The sequence below is a fragment of the Anolis carolinensis genome, chromosome 3 (assembly GCF_035594765.1).
Source record: "Anolis carolinensis isolate JA03-04 chromosome 3, rAnoCar3.1.pri, whole genome shotgun sequence".
Classification (NCBI taxonomy): domain Eukaryota; kingdom Metazoa; phylum Chordata; class Lepidosauria; order Squamata; family Dactyloidae; genus Anolis; species Anolis carolinensis.
In genome coordinates this window covers 70,588,305-70,608,291 of record NC_085843.1, presented here as the reverse complement: position 1 = coordinate 70,608,291, position 19,987 = coordinate 70,588,305, and positions in this window count along the sequence as shown.

The following is a 19,987-nucleotide window of genomic DNA, read 5'->3' as shown; positions in this document are numbered from 1 at the left end:
AATGCACTTGCTCTAGCCTATTACTATAAGTTCTTTCTATATGTTTGTAACTGTATTCTTATTCTGGAAGAAGTAAAATTGTTTCCTTTCAATGAACTATTCCAGTAGCCAAGTGAATTTGTTAGCATAACAATTAAGTATTACATTTGATCTGTGAACTCTACCTTTCTTCAACTGTCAAAGGTAGATTTTTGTGATTTAATTCTGTCTATTTATTGCTCCAAATAACTATGGATATTAAATTTGTAGCAAAATAAAGAAGCATTAGAGATTTTCAGAACTGTTTGAGGTTCATTATTTTGACTGGAGTTTTTTCTGTTGTGGTATATCCTAAACAATGATCAAGCACAGGTAACACATTCAAAAATATGAATAGAATCAGAGCAGGTGTTGAGCATGTTTGCAAAACACAATCTCATTATTCTTCCCTCTATGAGTCTGGATTATCAATATTATGCAAGCTATTTTCAGTTATCTTGTTCAGACAAGCATGTGCAACACTGTATATCAAGCCGACGCACTTTCAAAAGAGTTGTGAATTAATTTTGCCAATGTCTCATTCATGATAAAGACAGATTGTCTTGATACAGCAAAACAGCCACTCAAGGTTCCAGAATTGCTACAAAATCTCTCACCTCTGTGGTGAAAACAAAGCACTAAAAGCCATGCCCCCATTTGTACAATTTGTACAAAAATATCCCTGACATGTTTGCCCTTCCTGAACCAGCCGTTAACATGCAAAAAGGCAAACAAAAATAACTTGTAGATTACCCATGAAGATGCAGAAAAGTCTTTTAATTTTCAGTAGCCCATGCAAGGAAATTATGATAATGTTATGTTGTGCACATTTACAGAAATGATCAAAAATCAGCCTCACAATGGGCACAGTCTCTCATACACACAAAAAGATTCTTATGGATAGTGAACCCATTTGTGTTAGTGTGTTAACAGAATTTCAAATTAAATGGCAACTAAATAGTGATCCAAGGATTAAAAATAACTTAGTATTTTGGTGTTGCTAGATATGCGCTTGTAGTAAATTAATATTGTACCAATCGATCATACGTGATGCCATGACCTCATCCTGAGTGTTACTTCACCAACAGAGCCAGGTAATTTGGTACTTTTCAGTCTGTTCTTGAAAAAAATCTACCATACTTCTGACCTTTTATCACATTATTTATCAGGTTGAGCAAGTCTCTGTACAACTAGGAATAATTCTTAAATAGAATTCTACAAAATATAAATGGCTTTGCAACAATATAACTAAATCTCTGAAGATGAAAAGGACTAACTGAAGAAATACTTTTAATGTCTTCTTGAGTCATCTCCATCTTTTGCCCATAGAGAAGCTTTCTTCTGAATCTTCTCCTTGCTGTGAAAATGTTTGTTAGTGTGAGGGATGGACTCTTATGAAACATGAAGTTGTGCAAGCTAGCAGTTCAATAATGTTTCTGGATATCCATCAGCAGCTCTACACAGAGAAAGATATTATATTAAACTAAATCCAGACTAGAACCCTTTGGCTCTTCTGGTCACTTGTTCTGTTGATTATCCTTCAGGCATCTACAACAATGGCAATAAGATGTGGCTGCATGGCAGTATCATGACAGCTGGTAGACCACCTGGTGGCACGAGATGTTTATGTTTTTTTCCTCAAAGGAATACTAAGGATAAAACGAATACTCAAACATGCTCAGATTATGTCATCTCCATTTCTTTTTATCCAGTGGATTAATTCCCCTTGCCTCGCCAAGAAAACAAGGCAAGAGGAAAATAACGGTGAGGGGGAGGGCATTTTACATCCAGGCAGAATTGGAACAATCACATAGATACTGTATATTTTTAATATTTATAAAAAGGTACAGGAAGAGATGGACTCAAAATGCATTGCTTATGAATATAAGCATACTCAGAAAAAGTTGTCACTTTCTAAGTACCTGCACATGGGCACAGATAAGTATCTGCTTATTAGCACTGAGAATTATGGTGAAGATGGTTTCATAATTATATCATTTAATAATGCAATAGATTACTTAATGGGAATCTCCCTGTTGATTTAAAAAAATACAGGATATAAATATACTGTGGCCTAAAATATACTTCAATCTAAACCAAACTGCAGACTTGCTGTCTGTGTGGTGGTAGGAAATCAATTGGAGAATCTGGTAATAAATGTAGCAGAGAGAAAAAAATGAAGATATTTTCTGAAACCACCATCTTTAAATAGCTGAAGTCAACCTAGAACTTTGTTTTCTTTGACGCAATTTGAGAAGTCTAAATTTCTTCCAAAGGTCAAATTAAGGGGCCCTCTACTTTATGTATTTTATTTTTTTCTTGTTCAATGATAAGTCTTCAAGTGCTGTGAGTAAACAACTAAAAAAGAATGGATTTGTCAAAAATATGTACATTTATTTTATTTTTCATTTGCTTTTAACATTGAGATATATCATATACTACTACATAATGGAATCAAAACTCTATTTTTAAATCATGAGTTTCTAATATTTTTCTTGTCTTTGCACTTACCTCTTGCCTGTGTCACTTTAGCTTATATAATGTGCTCATACATTGATTAGTGTTACATTGATGTTATTTTCAAATAAAGCTGAACTTTACTGCATACTGAAGGGCAGACAATTTGAAGGATGACAGTTGACAGTTGCCTGCTGTTTTTGCCATTTGTTAAACACAACTTTATTCAGTAGGACACTGGGTCATCTGAACCTGACAGATAAAAACATCTTGTGCTATGTTGACATGAACTACTGTTGGTTGACTGATAGAGCACTTAGGTAGCTTCAAAGTATGAAAACAGTTGCCTATGTCTAACCAACATTCTTAAAAAGTGCCCTGGTCAAGGGTTTATTGTTTTTATCATCATTGTGCTGGACAGATTGTGACATATGTCAGCAATATACAATGGATTTGTTGACAATGAATTGATTCTATTAATCTTTAAGTACTGTTTGGGTGAAAATGGATGTCAAATCTAGGAGAACTGCTGGATTTGAATCAGTTGAAAGCATTATAACATTGTCAGTCAAATGATAAATAAATAGTTAAACAAAGTTATGCCTTTTGTTAGATTTAATAAGCTTTACCTATATGTTTTCCTAAAGCCGTTCTAATACTGAAGAAGAGAAAAAATGGAGGCTGGAGAAAGGGAATACTGAGCTGTAACCCTTCACTTCCAGGATTCCAGTGATCCTGGAATAATCTTCACATATCTTGTAAAATACTGATCTTGTTTTCTTTCTGATACACACAAGTCCTTTATTTTCCCACTAAGGGCTCTTAGCAGAACAATTTAAAATAAATCTCATCTTTTCCACCATGAAAATAGATTTTATTACATTTTGCATTATATTTTAAAAAGATATTTAAACTGTTCTGTGGATTTTGCTGGATTAGGAACATATTTTTAAAATAAATAAACAAATCAATCAAGTCATTAGCTTTCTTACATATGTCTCAGTTTGTGGCAAAAAGAACCTTGGAAAACAAATAAAACTGTGGTATGTATGTTCAGAATATTTCATACTTGGCTCAACATTTTTTATGAAAATTGAAGGAAAATATGAAATACTTTATAATTTGATAGAACTATCTCAGAGTTACAATATTGGTATAAACAGGACTAGCATATGCAGGACCATTATTAGTCACCTTTTACTCTTCAACCTAACTCATTGCCTGCTCACCAGCCCATTTCAAATAACAATAAAATAAAAGGGTTTAGCTGTGTCCTTCATTCTTTACTTCTTTTGCAGGCATTGTCATTATCTCTTGGATATTGTGTGAATTGAAAATCTGGATGTTTGTGCTGGCCTTTGGAGAGACAGCTATTGGATGACCAGCCTCATTATAATTCTATTCTGAATGTTATTAGGTTCCTTTCATTGGGGTATTTTAATATAATGATTTTATCTTACATTGCTGCTATAGTCCTCCCCCCCCCCCCCACCTTTGAAGATGACGGATTTGCATTGGTGGTTGTTTGATATTATTACTGTTGTATAAACCTTTGTTTTAACTTCTGTTTTATCATCTTCTTGTGTTTTAAACTGTGTATATTGTTTAATGTATTTGTGCTGTTACTTTTGTAACGTTGTGAGCCGCCCCGAGTCCCCACGGGGAGATGGTGGCAGGGTATAAATAAAGTATTATTATTATTATTATTATTATTATTATTATTATTATTATTATTGTCCCAAAGTCAAACAAACGTGGAAAATTGATATAATTATGAAGATGCCCTTAATATAAGAAGCACCTCCCAAAACCAATTGTTGTCATTGCTAGTGAGACTGGCCATGTGTCCCATGGCTTCCTGTCTATGCTATATCCTAAGAATATACATTTTATTTATCCCATCATTGCAGACATGAACAGCGAATTCCAAAAAAATCCCTCTCTTTTGAAAAGTTCTGTACATTTTCAATTATTTATTTACACTTCAGAACATTTTTGCACAATGTTTACAGTTATTATAATGCTGACTAGAGGCACTCCTGGTCAGTCATAAGGCCGAACAAGGTGTAAGGTTACAACCTGTGCTGGATGGGGTTACACTCCCCCTGAAGATACAGGTTCGCAGCTTGGGAGTGATCCTGGACTCATCACTGAGCCTGGAGCCTCAGATATCGGCGGTGGTCAGGGGAGCTTTTGCACAATTAAAACCTGTATGCCACTTCCGCCTGTACCTTTGAAAATCAGACTTGACCACAGTGGTTCCCACTCTTGTTACATCCCAAAAAGACTACTACAATGCACTCTATGTGGGGTTGTCTTTGTTCGGAAGCTTCAAGTAGTCCAACAGCTCAGGCCCTGCCTATCTCCGTGATTGCATCTACCCCTATGAACCAGTGCGGCATTAAGAACCACCAGGGAGGCCCTCCTCTCACTCCCACCACCATCAGAAGCACGGTTGGTGGGGGGGCCTTTTCGATGGTGGCTCCCCAGCTCTGGAATGCCCTTCCCAGAGAAATCAAACAAGCTCCCTCACCTTCTTCCTTCTGCAAGGAATTGAAAACATGGTGGTTCCTGCAGATTCTTGAACAGGATTAATCCCTCCCTTTTGACTCCAGCTCAGCACTTTATCTGCTTTCTGGTAACAAGTCCTCCTGTTGTACAAGTCTTGAATAGCACTTTATAGTCAACCATTCCAATGTTGAACTGTGGGTCACCATAACTGGCACATCAAGGGAGTTTTGTTACCAGTTGTTACTTCCATTTTTTATTGTATGTTATGCATTTTTGTTTTCCATTTGTATTATTTTAAATTGTTGTATGGTTTTCTTTATTACATGTATTGTATTATATTGTATTGTATTGTTTTTATCACATTGGAAACTGCCCTGAGTCCCTTGAGGAGATAGGGCAGTATATAAATAAAGTTTATTAATTATTATTATTATTATTATTATTATTATTATTATTATTATTATCATTATTATTATATAACAGGTGGCAGCCAGATTTCTCCCTGGAGCGGGGTACAGGAAGCACACTACTCTCGTTACGTCAGCTCCACTGGTTACCAGTCTGCTACCGAACCCAATTCAAAGTGCTGGTTTTAGCCCATAAAGCCCTAAACAGTTCCGACCCAGTTTACTTGTCCAAAAGTATCTCCCTCTATGAGCCAGCTAGGAGGTTAACATCTTCTGGGGAGGCCATGCTCTCGGTCCCGCCTCCTTCGCAGGTGCAGCTGGTGGGGACGAGAGACAGCGCCTTCTCAGTGATGGCCCCTCGACTATGGAATTCCCTCATCAGTGAAATTAGATCAGCTCCCAAGTGTTCAGTGAGTAATCTATCAGTGCAATAAGAAAATATGGAATAGTGCAATGACAAATTGGAACAGTCACAGACTGTGATATTGGATTGCATGATTTTAAATAAGTGGTTTTAAGGTTTTATATGTTTTAATGATTGTTTTAATGTATATGTTTATTTTACTACGTATGTTCATATGGCATCAAATTATTTCCTATGAATGTAAGCCGCCTTGAGTCCCCTACAGGGTTGAGAAAGGCGGCATATAAATATGGTAAATAAATAACATCCTTTTGCACAAAACACATTTGGTGACGATGAGGGAAAAATGCGACCCTTCTTGCTATCACACAGTAGCAAAAAGACTTGTAATTATACACCTTTTTTTCCAGGTGGACATCTTAGCATGCCAAGGATCTGATTTAAAAAAATCAGAAAATGTTTAAATGGCCACTTCATCTGTGTTACATGAAAAAGTTTGTATGTGTTCTAGTAATATATGAATTGCAAAAAATATTGTGGGATTCCAACACCTGTGTTTAATGTGTTCCCTGGTTCTACAGTGAATCTTGACATCTTTTTTTAAAAAAACCTTTCAAAATTGTTCTTAGGATTGCCATAACACCTCATCTATCTATTTTCTTGTTAGTGAGAAACGGATCACACAACCCTCCACCCCCCAAAAAAAACACCTTCATTACTAGGGTTCATGAAAGTACACTTTGTATTTTTCACAGTAAGTATGTAATTCAGATGAAAACGTTCTGTGTTAATGGGCTCTGAATTGGGTAACTCATTGATCCCATGTTTGTCCAGTGCTAACTTGGCCCTTGGGATAAAGAAGGGTATCTTATGCAGGGCTTCTGAGGGGCAAGTGAAGGATGATAGAAGGTTCAATCCTGATATAAGCTCACTCATTCACTGAACACATGAAGAAGGTTTCATAAATCCCTCTTATTCTGTGGAACCGTAACAATTCTAGCCAACACTCTTTGTGGCAGCAGCTCTCTGAAATGACTGGGTTTTTTTTGGGGGGGGGGATGCTGTGCATGTGTCAGATAAGATATACATGCCTAAGAGAGCTCCCTAACTGCAAAATAAATAAAGCTTCTTTTTAAAGCCCAGGAAGATTGTAAATCTCTCTCTCCAACCTGGACCCAGTCATGAAAAAAAGGAAGCAAAGCAAATCGCAGTTTGAGCAACTGAAACTTGAAACCTCAGAAAATAAATCAGAAGACCGGGTGAAGGAAAGAACTGAATGTGAGTTCCATAATGGCGGAGGGAGTGGAATGGGGGCAGAAGCTGGACCAAATATTACAAACATTGACTGAACTAAAGATAAGCACTGAAATCTTAAAGAAGGGGAATGATGAATTAAAAGAACAAGTTGAAATGATTAACACCCGGCTGGGATCAATGGAGTCAAAGGTGCAACAGTACAAAGGGAAATTTATGGAGGTGCAAGAGGAGACTAGAAAACAGAAAGAGGAGATAGCCAACTTAAAAAAATATTTAGAAAGTGCAAACCAAAAACTCCTAAACAAGATTGCTGACCAGGAAGATTGGTCACGAAGGGCAAATATACGCCTGAGAACAGCAGGGCAGGAATTTCAGATGAGTGACAATTTAAAACAAAATATTGTCAGTTGGCTACAGACTTTGGCCCAAATTTTGCCAGATGATATAGAACGATCGCACTGGGCTTATAGAGGTAGAAAAAAACCCAGAGACATTTTGATCCGATTTTCAAGGGAGGCAACGAAGGAAAAGGTGTATAATCAGCTTTGGAAAATAAAAGGCCTTACCTTGGCAGGTAAAAAGATCTGGCCTCTCCTAGATCTTTCATCAGAGACATTGGAAAAAAGAGCACAGATGAAAGAAATTACAAAAGTCCTGGAGGGGAAGAACCAGCGATATATTTAGGCTTTTCCTGCTACCCTGATCATCTATAAAGATGGTAAATTATATAAAGCTACTGATTTGGATAGTAGAAAGATCATGCTTAGACTTCTGAGATTTTGTACAGAAGGGGGAGTATCGGATGAGATGGAGGAATCAGATAATGAAGAGGTCCATAGAATTTTCAAAAGAAAGAAGGGGAGTAAAAAGGCCAAGGACACTCTTCAGGCAGCTGGACAGATAAGATCAACAGAGCTGGAAGATGCAAACAGAGGTGGGCAAATAGAATCATGCTTGACTCAGAGTTTATTTGTTATTCGAGACTCGGTGAATAGGGAAGGAGATCAGGGACAAGATTTACAAGACATTATAGACTTAAGAAATTTGAAGCAAATGGACTTAGATCAAATACGAACTTTGGAAAAACAATTGAGAGAACTAAAAAAGCAAAAGCTAAAAGAGGAAACAAGGAGAATGGAAACAAGATCCAAGATGTAAGGGGGAAAAAACCATTTTGATAAACTGGGTTAAAAAATTTGCAGGAGTGGGAACTGGAGAAGGGCAACACAGCCACCAAGTGGAGTCTGGGAAGGGAAGAGAACTCTATCGAGTCCTTCTCTGATGGGAGAAGGGAAAGGACTGGACTCTGAGGGGAAGGGGGCATGATGGGGATCCAGGGAGGGGGGGCAAAAAGGGGGAGAGGAAAAGAAAAGAAGCTGAAGAGACAAGGGGGGAGATATAAAAATGGAATTAAGCAAAACAAATGGGTGATTTAACTATATTGGCACTGAATATAAATGGAATGGCAGATCTTAAGATTGATAGGATGTTGAAATTGGCAAAGGACTGTAGGATAAATGTGATAATGTTTCAGAAACTCATAAAAGAGGGGGAGGGATAAATTGATTAAGGATAAAACATGGAATAGAATTTTTGAATCTCGAGGGACAGGAAACTCACGAGGGGTAGCCATTCTAATCAATGAAAATGTTCCATTTCAGGAGCTTGATGTTCAAAAAGATAGGGAAGGAAGAACAGTTTTTGTGAAAGGGAAGATAAATCAGGTTAAAATAACATTAGCTGTGATGTATGCACATAATAGAAACACAAAACAGTATATATTGAATACAAAAAAGAAGCTGGATAATTATGCGCAAGGGACATTGATTTGGGCAGGCGATTTCAATTTGGACTTAACTAAAAAAATAAAAAAGCAATAAATGTAAATAAGCTTAATATGGTGGATGCACATGCAAATCAAAGTATTAGGGATACTTTTTATTCAGCAAGACAATAAATTTAGCTGTATAGATTATACCTTATTAAATAAAGCACGCAAAACCCTAGTCATCATCATCATCATCATCATCATCATCATCTAATTACTTATTAATCACCCTCCATCCAAGATGCTCTAGGCGATTTACAAGCTAAATTGTAAAGGATAAAAATACATATATACAAATATTGATAAAATTAACATAGATCAAAAGCTTTAGTAAAAAGCCAGGTCTTAAGTGCTAGGGTAAAAGGCCCTAACTCATTCATGGCTCTCATATAGGGTGGCAAGGCATTCTATAAGGCAGAGGCAGAAATAGAAAAAGCTCTGAGTCTGGTCCTTTCCAAGTGTACTTCTCTAGGACCCGGTACATAAAGTAAGTCACGTTGGGATGGTCGTTGTGACCTCCGGTGATGGGAGAAGGAGAGACGATCCCTAAGGTACGATGGGCCCTGTTCGTAAAGAGTTTTAAAGGTCAGAACTAGCATCTTATATAAACCACGGTAATCAGTTGGAAGCCAATGCAAATACTGCAGGACTGGTGTTATGTGGCATTTCATGGGTGTTCTTGTGAGTAGCCTGGCTGCTGCATTCTGAACAATATGAAGCTTTTGGGTCATAGACATCGGAAGGCCAACATACAGGGCATTGCAATAGTCCAGTCTAGACGTAACCGTGGCATGGATGACTGTTGCCAGAGCCTCATCAGATAGATAGGGTGCCAATTGCCTCGCTTGATGTAGATGGAAAAAGGCCTGTTTGCTGGCAGCAGCGACCTGAGCTTCCATTGTCAGCTGCGAATCCAAAACGACACCCAAGTTCCTAATGGTAGGCGAAGGAGATAGGGCAGCACCATCGAAGGTGGGTAGCAAATGGGTCAAACCAATTGAGTGGCCATGCCAGAGAATCTCATTCTTTGCCGGGTTCACTTTCAGTCTACTAGCACGTAGCCAGTTTGACAGAGCCTCCAGGCATAGGGTGAAATTGTCTGGTATTGACGTTGCTCCAGGCTCCAGGCACAGAAGGAGTTGGGTGTCATCCGCATATTGATAGCAGTCTAGGCTGAAACACCGAGCCAAACTAGCAAGGGGTCTAACATAGATGTTGAAGAGAAGAGGGGAGAGAATTGCACCTTGGGGTACCCCACATAGGAGGAGAGATCTTTCAGAGACTTGATCCATATACCCCATGCATTGGCTCCGGTTTCGGAGAAATGAGTTGAAGCAATTGAGGGCCTGACCGCAAACTCCGGACATGGCGAGACGGTGAATCATTAGATCGTAGTCAACGGTGTCAAACGCTGCGGTAAGGTCGAGAAGTACCAGTAGCGCTGATCCGCCGCTATCAGACTGGCGATGAAGTTCATCAGTAATGGCAACTAGGACTGTCTCCGTCCCATGCCCAGGGTGGAAACCTGATTGTAAAGGGTCCAGGCCGGCTGTATCATCCAGAAATTGTTGCAATTGTCCCAGTACAGCCCGCTCTATCATCTTACCTAAGAATGGAAGGTTAGAGACAGGACGGTAATTAGCAAGGGTCATGGGATCCAAGCTAGGCTTCTTTAGCAAGGGATGAACCCTTGCCTCTTTTATGTTGTCCGGGAAGACTCCCTGTTCAAGAGAGCCATTGATTATATTACTCAACGGATCAAGTAGACCTTCCAGGCAGCTCTTCACCAACCAAGAGGGGCATGGATCAAGGGAACAGGTGGTTGGTTTTGCAACAGCCAGGATTCTAGCGACATCTTCCCTGTCAAGCAGAGTAAATCGGTCAAAGCGGCCACTAAGCGGCCACAAAGTCTCGAGCTCTCTCAAGGTATCAACTGTAGGGAGCAGTTCCTGCCGAAGCACGGTGAATTTATCAGTGAAAAACTTCTGGAATGCCACTGCTGTAAGAGCCGTGGTTGCTGGGTTTTGGACTGAGGGAGCCGGACTGATCAAAGCACGAATGATTTTGAATAATTGTGCTGGGCGTGATCTAGCAGAGGCTATTAAGGAGGAATTGTAAGATTTTTTAGCGTCCTTAATGGCCGATTCGTAGGACCTGCGAAAAGCTTTGAAAGCGGACACCGACACCTTGTCGGGTTTCCGTCGCCACCGGCGTTCCAGCTGCTTTCGTGCTTGCTTCATCGTCCGTAGCTCATTAGTGTACCAAGGGGAGCGATTCTGGCGAGGGCGAAGGAGGCGTCTGGGAGCAATCTCATCCAAGGCAGCCAACAAACTGACATTCCAGGTGTTGACTAGCTCATTGGGAGTGACGCACACAGTTCCCAGGCCCTTAAGGACATTCAAGAACCTAGCAGGTTCCATGAGTCTCCTAGACCAAGCAAAGAATGGTTTGGCAAGGTGGGGAGGAGGAGATGGAATCTCAATCTGGGCCTTCAGGACAGCGTGATCAGACCAGGGAACATCAATTACCACGGATAGAGATGTTTGTACTCCAATATTAAAAATCAAGTCCAGAGTGTGGCCAGCCCGATGAGTAGGGTAAGTCTTGAGTAGTGAGAGCCCCAGAGCTTCAAAGGTTGGTACTAGGTCCTTAGTCACAGATGAAGATGGCAGTGCCTCGACATGTACATTAAAGTCACCCAGAACAATAAAGAAGGTAGAAAGAAAACCAATATTTTTGTCAGACCACAGTCCTCTGATTGCAACCTTGGGATTGAGTAATGAGATTAGACAAAGAATTTTGAGATATAATCCGGTGGCAACAGAAAAAGATGAATATAAATTGAAGCTTCAGGAGGAGATAAAAGAATATTATAGAATAAATGATATTGGAGAGTTATCTAAAACTGTGGTGTGGGACTCATTAAAAAGTGTATTAAGAGGTCAATGTATTAGTATTGAGTCCTACGTAAGGAAAAGTTGGAGAGAGAAAAGAGAAAAATGGAATTAATGGATGAGGTGCAATGGAACAAAATGAGACAGAGTGTGAGGCAACAAATTAATGAATGGGGTAGAAAATCAATGAAACAAATGGTGAGATATTTAAAGAGGAGAAAGGAAAAGTCATGTATAACAAAACTTAAAGATAAAAAATGGATTGGTGAAAGATGGGAGAAAGGAACTAGAAGAAATAATGAGAGATTTTTAAAGGGAGTTGTACCAAAAAGAACAGGTGAATAATGAAGAAATAAAAATTGGCAATAAAGTAAATGAGGAGGATAAAAACATGCTAAATGAAGAAATAACACAGGAAGAAGTAATTCAGGTAATTAAAGGACTGAAACAATATAAGGCACCTAGTATAGATGGATATACAGCAGAATTTTATAAGACCTTTATGTATAAGCTGGTACCATATATGGCTGAAATGTTTAATGAGGTATATATGAGAGGTATTGTCCTGGAAACATGGAAACTTTCTGAAATTATTCCAGTTCTGAAGCCAGATAGACAACCGGAGCTCCCAGAATCATATCGTCCGATCAGTTTAGCAAACCATGATTATAAGATATTCATGAAAATTATAGCAAATAGATTGGAAGTTATTCTACCAAAGATTATAGGAGAAGACCAATATGGGTTTGTTAAAGGGCGGAGTATCAGTGAACCAATAAGAAATGTTGTTAATGCGATTTGCCATGTGACAAAAACAAAAAGAAAACTGTCAATTCTAAAGTTAGATGCGTATAAAGCTTTTGACAAAGTAAACCATGAATATCTGTATAGATTATGTAAAGAACTAAATTTGGGGAATAATTTTTGTGAAACGATTAAAAATGTATATAGGGAGAATACGGCTTGTATTAGAGTGAATGGACAAAGAACGGAAAACATTCAAATTGAGAATGGGACCAAACAAGGTTGTCAGTTATCTCCAATGTTATTTGCTCTGGTAATAGAACCCCTAGTATATAAAATAAGGATGGATGAAACATGGGAAGGGTATAAGATTGGGAGGAAGGAGGAGTTGAGATTGAACCTGTATGTGGACGATGTAATAATTTTAACACAGAGACCAAGGGAAATGATTAAATCAATGAAAATAATATTAAGGGAGTTTAAAAAAGAATCAGGGCTATCAGTAAATATGAAGAAATCAAAGATATTATTTATCAATACACCTCCGAAGGAACAATTAGAGATAAGGAAGAAATCAGGATTAAAATTGGGTATTAAAAAGATAAAATATTTGGGAATTTGGATATATAAGACACTTAATAAAATAATAGATGGAAATTATAGAATGGCATGGAAGAGAATGTTAAAACAAATGAGTAGGTGGAAGAATAAAAAATTGAGACAGATGTCTAGGATAAGGGCATTGAAAATATTGATAATTCCAAAAATGATTTATTTATTTCAGACTCTCCCAGGAATTCCTCCCATGGCAAAATTAAAGGAATGGGATAGGAAACTAAATTATTGGGTTGAAGGGGGAAAAAGACCAAGAGTAAGGAAAAAATTGATAATTGCAAAAGAAATGAAAGGGGGAAGGGGCTGTCCATGCCTAGAGCTATATAGTGATGCCTTCCAAATCGAAAGAGTGATAGAATTACAAGTGACAAATAAAAAATGGGTGAGATTTGAAAAGGAAATGAATGGAGTTAATTGTGAAGAAATAATCTTTAGAATATGGGATAAGAGAAATATAGATAAATTAATAGGACCAAATCTAAAATGTCAACAGTATGGATAATTAATAAGGATAAGGAATCAAATATGAATAGAAATATTCAAATATTGAAGGAAAAAGAAATAGAGAGAGTAGAACAACTATATGACAGAGAGGGAACGGTAAGAGAAAAAAATAAACAATGGCTTGGACAAGAAAATTGGTTACAGATAAGAGCAATCTGTGCATATTGCAAAATAAAAGAAAATATTAATATGGTTAAGAGAGAAGATAACGCCTTTGAAAAGATAATAAGAGAAAAGGGGGAAGGAAAGAAGGCACAGGGCAGCAAAATATATACAATGCTGATAGAGGCTGATGGATGTATAATACGGGATCTGAAAAGTATGTGGGAAACGGAGTTGCAAATCATGGAACAAGAAATGAGAAATGTGGTAGAGACAATAGGGATGAAAAGGAATACCAGAGTACGAGAAATGAGGAGGAAAATATTGCACAAATAGTATCGTACACCCTGCCAATTAGCATACTACTATAAAAAGGGGAGTAGTCAGTGCTGGCATGGATGTAATCAGAAAGGGTGGATTATGCACATGATGTGGGAATGTGAATATGTACAATATTTTTGGGAGACTATACAAAATGAGTCAAATCAAATACTAGGAAATGAGTGGGTCATAACAAAGGAAATAGCGGTAATAGGGAAAAGAGAGGGAACGGGAAATAAAAGGGAAATAAAATAAGCAATAATTGAATGTGCACAAGCAGTAATAGTATTAGGGTGGAAAGATAAATCAAAATGGACAGTAAGTAAATGGTTCCAATATATGGTGGAGCAAATGGAATTTGAAATTATGAATGTGAAACTAAATGTTGTAAAAACTAATGAAAATAGAACAAGAGAAATGGAAGAAAGATGGACAAGGGTAAAGAACTTTATCATGAATCAGTCTGGAGATCAAGCCATAAGAAATAAGATACAAATGTTATATAGTATATAGCATGAAAATGGATAAAGATAAAGATATAAAGATTGTCTCACAAAGAAACGAATATGTAAAAAGAAAACAATCCTCGTGTTGGTGATGGGAATTGTAAATGTTTTGTATGTCTACAATATGTATTTTTTGTGTTTTTTTAAAAAAGAATTTGTAAAAAAAAAAAACCCCAAAAAGAAGAAATAAAGGATGTATCTGTATCCCATGGTTTTCAGGTATTTGTATATAGTCCAAATTGATTCACCTTTGACCACCTTTGGAAATAAATCCACCTTTATTTTTGCAACATAGTATTAATCAATGACAATTTACAGGGGACCAATTAAACAAGATTAAGTACCTGAGACCTTTAAGCCTCCAGTGCCTGCCCTTGCCATAACAAATCTTTCCCACCTGCATAAAAGTTAGCAAAGTATATAAAACGCTCTGAATGCAATCCAAAGGGATTAGTGTACAATCCAATGGAGTGATTATAAATTCTCAGTTTTGAACTGCACAATCCTGTAGTGTGACAAATAAGAGTGACTAATTATGTGCTACGACACTTGTTAAATTGGAGGTCTCTTTGCTGATTACAGATCTCTTTTTGGCACTTCCATATCAATAGATGTGAAAAGATGCATGGGATATTTTTGCAGAGTCTTTTAAAAAAAGAAAGAAAGACAGTGGCTTTAATAAAGAGGGGATGAGTTCTGGAACTAGACAGCTTTCATATAATTTAGGATTCTGTTACTCCAATGTTTGCACAGTTCTATTAACAATAATAAATAACAATGACAGATACGAAGACTCTTGGCATACACACACAACCCATTTAACATTAAGTGCTGTAGCAATTTTCATTAATCAGCACACAGTATCAATGCCAGATAATTAAAGTTGTTAATGATGCTAAGCTCTGTTTTTGCATAGGCAGAATGGGGTGGGGCGGGGGGATGGAGCCCGATTTTGCTTGCTCTATGAAGCAAGGGACCCTAATATCTTACCCCCTAAATGATGCCATTGATTTTTACAGTCTATTTACAGAATGAAGTACTGACTTAATAAGACTTGGGCTTGCCGAAACCAATGATAAATGACATTGTATTGTTCTATCAAAGGCTTGCAACATATTAAACTAAATTGGCAGTCAGACCAGTCAATGGGAAAGTGGATGGAAGAATTAATTTACCTTGCTTTGTATTTATGAAATATGTTTTAAATGGCATTATATTATGCTTTTCATCTGCTTTTGGTTCAGAGGAGGAGTGATTAAGTAGGTTATTAGTAAACCTAAATGAATAGGACACAGAGTAGCTAAACATTACCCCATTGTCTGTGCAAGGAATGTTCAGCATCATTACATTCCACAGTAGCAATTTGGCAATACTCCATGGGGTAAGCAATCAATACACACAAGCAATGCTTATTATATCAATAGAAAAATGTGGAATTTAGGCAGCTGCAGACACTGTGAAATCAATATGCATGTCTCTTTATGAGATCAAGCAATGGTCCTCACTATAGAAACATGGCAATGTATAAACTATAATAAAAAAGAGAGGAATTTGCACCAGTCTTCATTCTTTTCTAGATAAAATTTCAGTCCAGGTGTTGAGCATTATTATTGAAGAAATATTATTCTCATATCTGTTTAAAAGGCTGAATTTTAAAATTCATTATCTAACCATAACCTTTGTAAACATTCTAGACATTGTTATAGTCCAGTAAAATTATAACCAATAGAATTATTCCCATCATGAATGTGTGTTTTGAGATAATGGTACACATTTGGCAAGTAGTCTCTGCCTTGAGAGAAGTAATCTCCTAACTCAAGTTTTCCATTGCTTCAGAATATTAGAAGTTTCATACAGCAGGCCCATCAAAATCAAACAGAAAAATCACTTGAATTCTTAAGTCCTATTGATTTCAGTGGACCATCAGTAAGCATGACTAAGAGCTTGTCAACTTTATTTCAAACAGTCATACTTTCAGCAGGCCCATTAAAATCAAAGTGAAAAATTACTAATCAATTTCTGTGCCCTATTGATTCCAGTGGCTCATCCATAAGTATGACTAAGGGTTTGTCAACTTGATTTTTTAAAGTCAACTGACCCCAGATCCAGTGTTGGCTGTCTTCACAATGCAGTATCTCAAGTTTTAAACTGACTTTGTTCTGTTTTAAGCCAAATTAGCAGATGCACAGGAATTTACAGGAAACCTCACAGTATCTTTAGGCTTTATGTCATCCTGAAAGGGTGGATTGGGTCCATTTCAGCCTGATCCACTCTCCAGATGGATACTACTGCTATTACCTTTTCCCTGAGTTGATCAGAGCTCCCTCCCATTGATTGGCCATTGTATCTGCCGATGTCAGAACTGGGCACTTGAATAGCCAGAAAGAAGGAGGGGTTTGATCTACTCTTACTTGTCACACTATAGGATAAGGCAATGGAAAGCTGGGGGCTTGTAAAATGTTAATTGCTTCATGCAGTAATCCCTTTTGGGTTGCATTCAGAACATTTTATGTACTTTGCTCACTTTTATGCAGGTGGGAAAAATTTGTTATGGCAAGACAAGTGCTCAAGGTTTAAAGGTCTGAGGTATTTAATTTCTTCTTATTAGTTCCCTGTAAATTGTTACTGATTAATATTATGTTGGCAAAGGTGAAGTTGGACTCTCCCATGTGATCTTGTTCAGCTAGTAAATTTGGTGGACATGGTTACTTGGATAGTTAGGATTCTGTGCTGTTTTCTGGAATAGAAATAATATTTTTATCCTTTGTTTCAATCTGTAAGATGTCAATGACTAGAATTTTGGACTATCAATCATTTGGATTTCTCCTCTTCCTCCTCCTTGTTTTGAATGTGCAACTCTCCAATCTAGTCTTATTTGACTCTTAATGTGGTAATGCTATCTAGTCTTATGTGACTCCTGAATGTGGTGATGGCTCTCTGGTTTTCTTACTGGATAGTGAGGAGAAGGAAAAGGAAATGATTTACCATACCAGAAACATACATAACCATTTTACCTGATCTCTGTCTTGCTATTAATTGCCAGAACAATTTAATGGCAAATTTGATGAGAAATTAGTGACAGTTTAAGCCCCCATGCTAAATTCCATGATTCGATAAGGATTTGAACTTGGGTCTTTCTGTTAAAATTCCTGCATTTAAACATTACTTTGTTGGGTTTCTCAGTAGAGTAGTTACTATGAAAATGGTACAAAGACTGAAATATAGTGATAGAAAAAATAATAAGTGTGTTGAATTTGCATAAACAGAATTCAGATTAAGAATATGCACCATTTTAATTGCAGGTAGGATTTTAAAAGGTGGAATTTGGCAGCTCGCTAACTTCCCAATTAGACTGTGGGGATTTGATATGTGTAGGGCTGACTTTGAAGATGACTTGAAAATTGCTACTAGTGCCAAACACAGCAATCAGATTCTCGAGCAGAATATTGCATGGAAACAATACAACACTATTCTTGAATGAGTTGCATTGGCTGCCAAAACAATTGTCCTCTGTATTCAAGGTGGTGAGGGTTATACTCAGAACACTAAATGTATTACTAGTACAGACAGTCCCCAAGTTATGAACAAGATAGGTTCTATAGCAGTGGTTCTGAGCATGGGGTCCACAGATGTTTTGGCCTACAACTCCCAGAAATCCCAGCCAGTTTACCAGCTGTTAGGATTTCTGGGAGTTGAAGGCCAAAAACATCTGGGGACCCTATGTTGAGAATAAATTCCCCCACCCCACAGAGCTGGGGGAGGGAAGTGGCTTTGCCCCCTCCCACTGGAAGAGAGAGTTCTGGAAGGGGGCAAGGCTTCTAGGAAGCAGCCAGCCCCCTTGTCACTTGCTTCTTGAACATCGACCTGCCCACCCACTGCTAACAGTATAGCTTATGTGGTTGCCTAGTGGAGCCGGGTAGGCATTTTCCCCCCGCTTATGTTCTAGGAGGGTTTTTCACCTACCTTATACTGTTTATAGTGGCAGATTGGGAGGTCATTTAAATAGGGTTGCCATCGGAATTGATAGGGGAATTGCATCATTCGGTGTGCACCACAAGGCACCTCAGTTTTTGGTGTAGGCCAGAAGCGGTAAACCTCGCCTAGGGTTCAAACAACCCCGGTGAAAGGAAACGATTATGGCCAAGGAATGGGAGACTATGACCTCAATCATCCTTGAGGCAGAACTCTCCACCACATTCCCCTTTAGGTCATCCAGGTTTAGTTACACTGGCAACCTGTAGTAGTAAGTAGTAAACTTTTATTATGGTCAATGACCAGCTTGTAACAGGGGTACCCAGTTCTGTACATCCATGTCAGACTTCATTAATAATAATAAAATTATAATAAAAAATTAAAAACCATTATAAAATTGAATTATTTACCAATTTAAAATCTAGGCTAAAGACCACATAGAAGTAACTATTGAAGCCCAACTAATCTCACAGGATCCTCTGGGAGTGAGTGGGGATGACACCGGGGGGAGGGGGGAGTAACCATAACTGTAAATAACAGTCTAGAACCATAATTATCAGTCTATTTCTGATTCCCCATCTATACTCTGTAGGAGATGCTTAAGTCTTTTGGCTCTCAATCATCGTCTGCCGAATTTTAATTGCAGCCATGCAGAACTTGGCAACGTTGTATGTCACAGCCGAGATGGTATCTGAGAGTTACATAAAATTATCCAGAGCGTCCTGGGTATTTAGTTGTCCATGGCGTAATGAGACGCGAACGAATGTATCTATAAAACAGGCACTGCAGAAGCACATGTTCTGTTGTTTCTATGTGACCTGAGTCACAGGGACATAGCCTCTCAGAGTATGGGGTCTTCTGGTAACGACCTTCCAGTACTGCAGATGGAAGCACATGGCATCGAGCCAAGGTGAAGGCTCTTCGATGGTTGGCTACCTCCAGCTTAGTGAAATATTCCATAGGGGAGGTAGAGCCCCTACTGTCTCCACTGGTGATAAAGGAAGGGGCATTAGACAGATCTATTTGGCGTTCAATGTCTGTTATGCGTTGTTTGATCTGGGCTTTGGCCTGGTCATATCCCATGCTTCCTGAGGGTTGAGGCCAGGGTGTGGATGGTAATATTGAATTACTGGCTTAGACTATCCCTCGCACCCCTGGGCCTTGCACCACTCTCTATGAAGGACAACTTTCAATCTAGTTGGCCAAAGGAGATACTACACAAACTTGCATCTCTAGGTCTATCCCCACTGGCGACCTGGTGTTTCACCCTGAATTCAGTTAAAGGGATGGTCGGGAAGGACCACCAGTATGGGCTTATGCCTCATCAAATTCATAGATAACACTTAAGAGTTAGATTCAAGTTACAATTTTAAGAGTTAATTAGATAACATTTAATAAAGTTTCCCAGTTTAAACCCAAGTTTATTGTGTTAGCTCTTTATTTCAGGGGGTTTGAGGGCAAACACTGTTCTATAGGTTTGCTCTTAA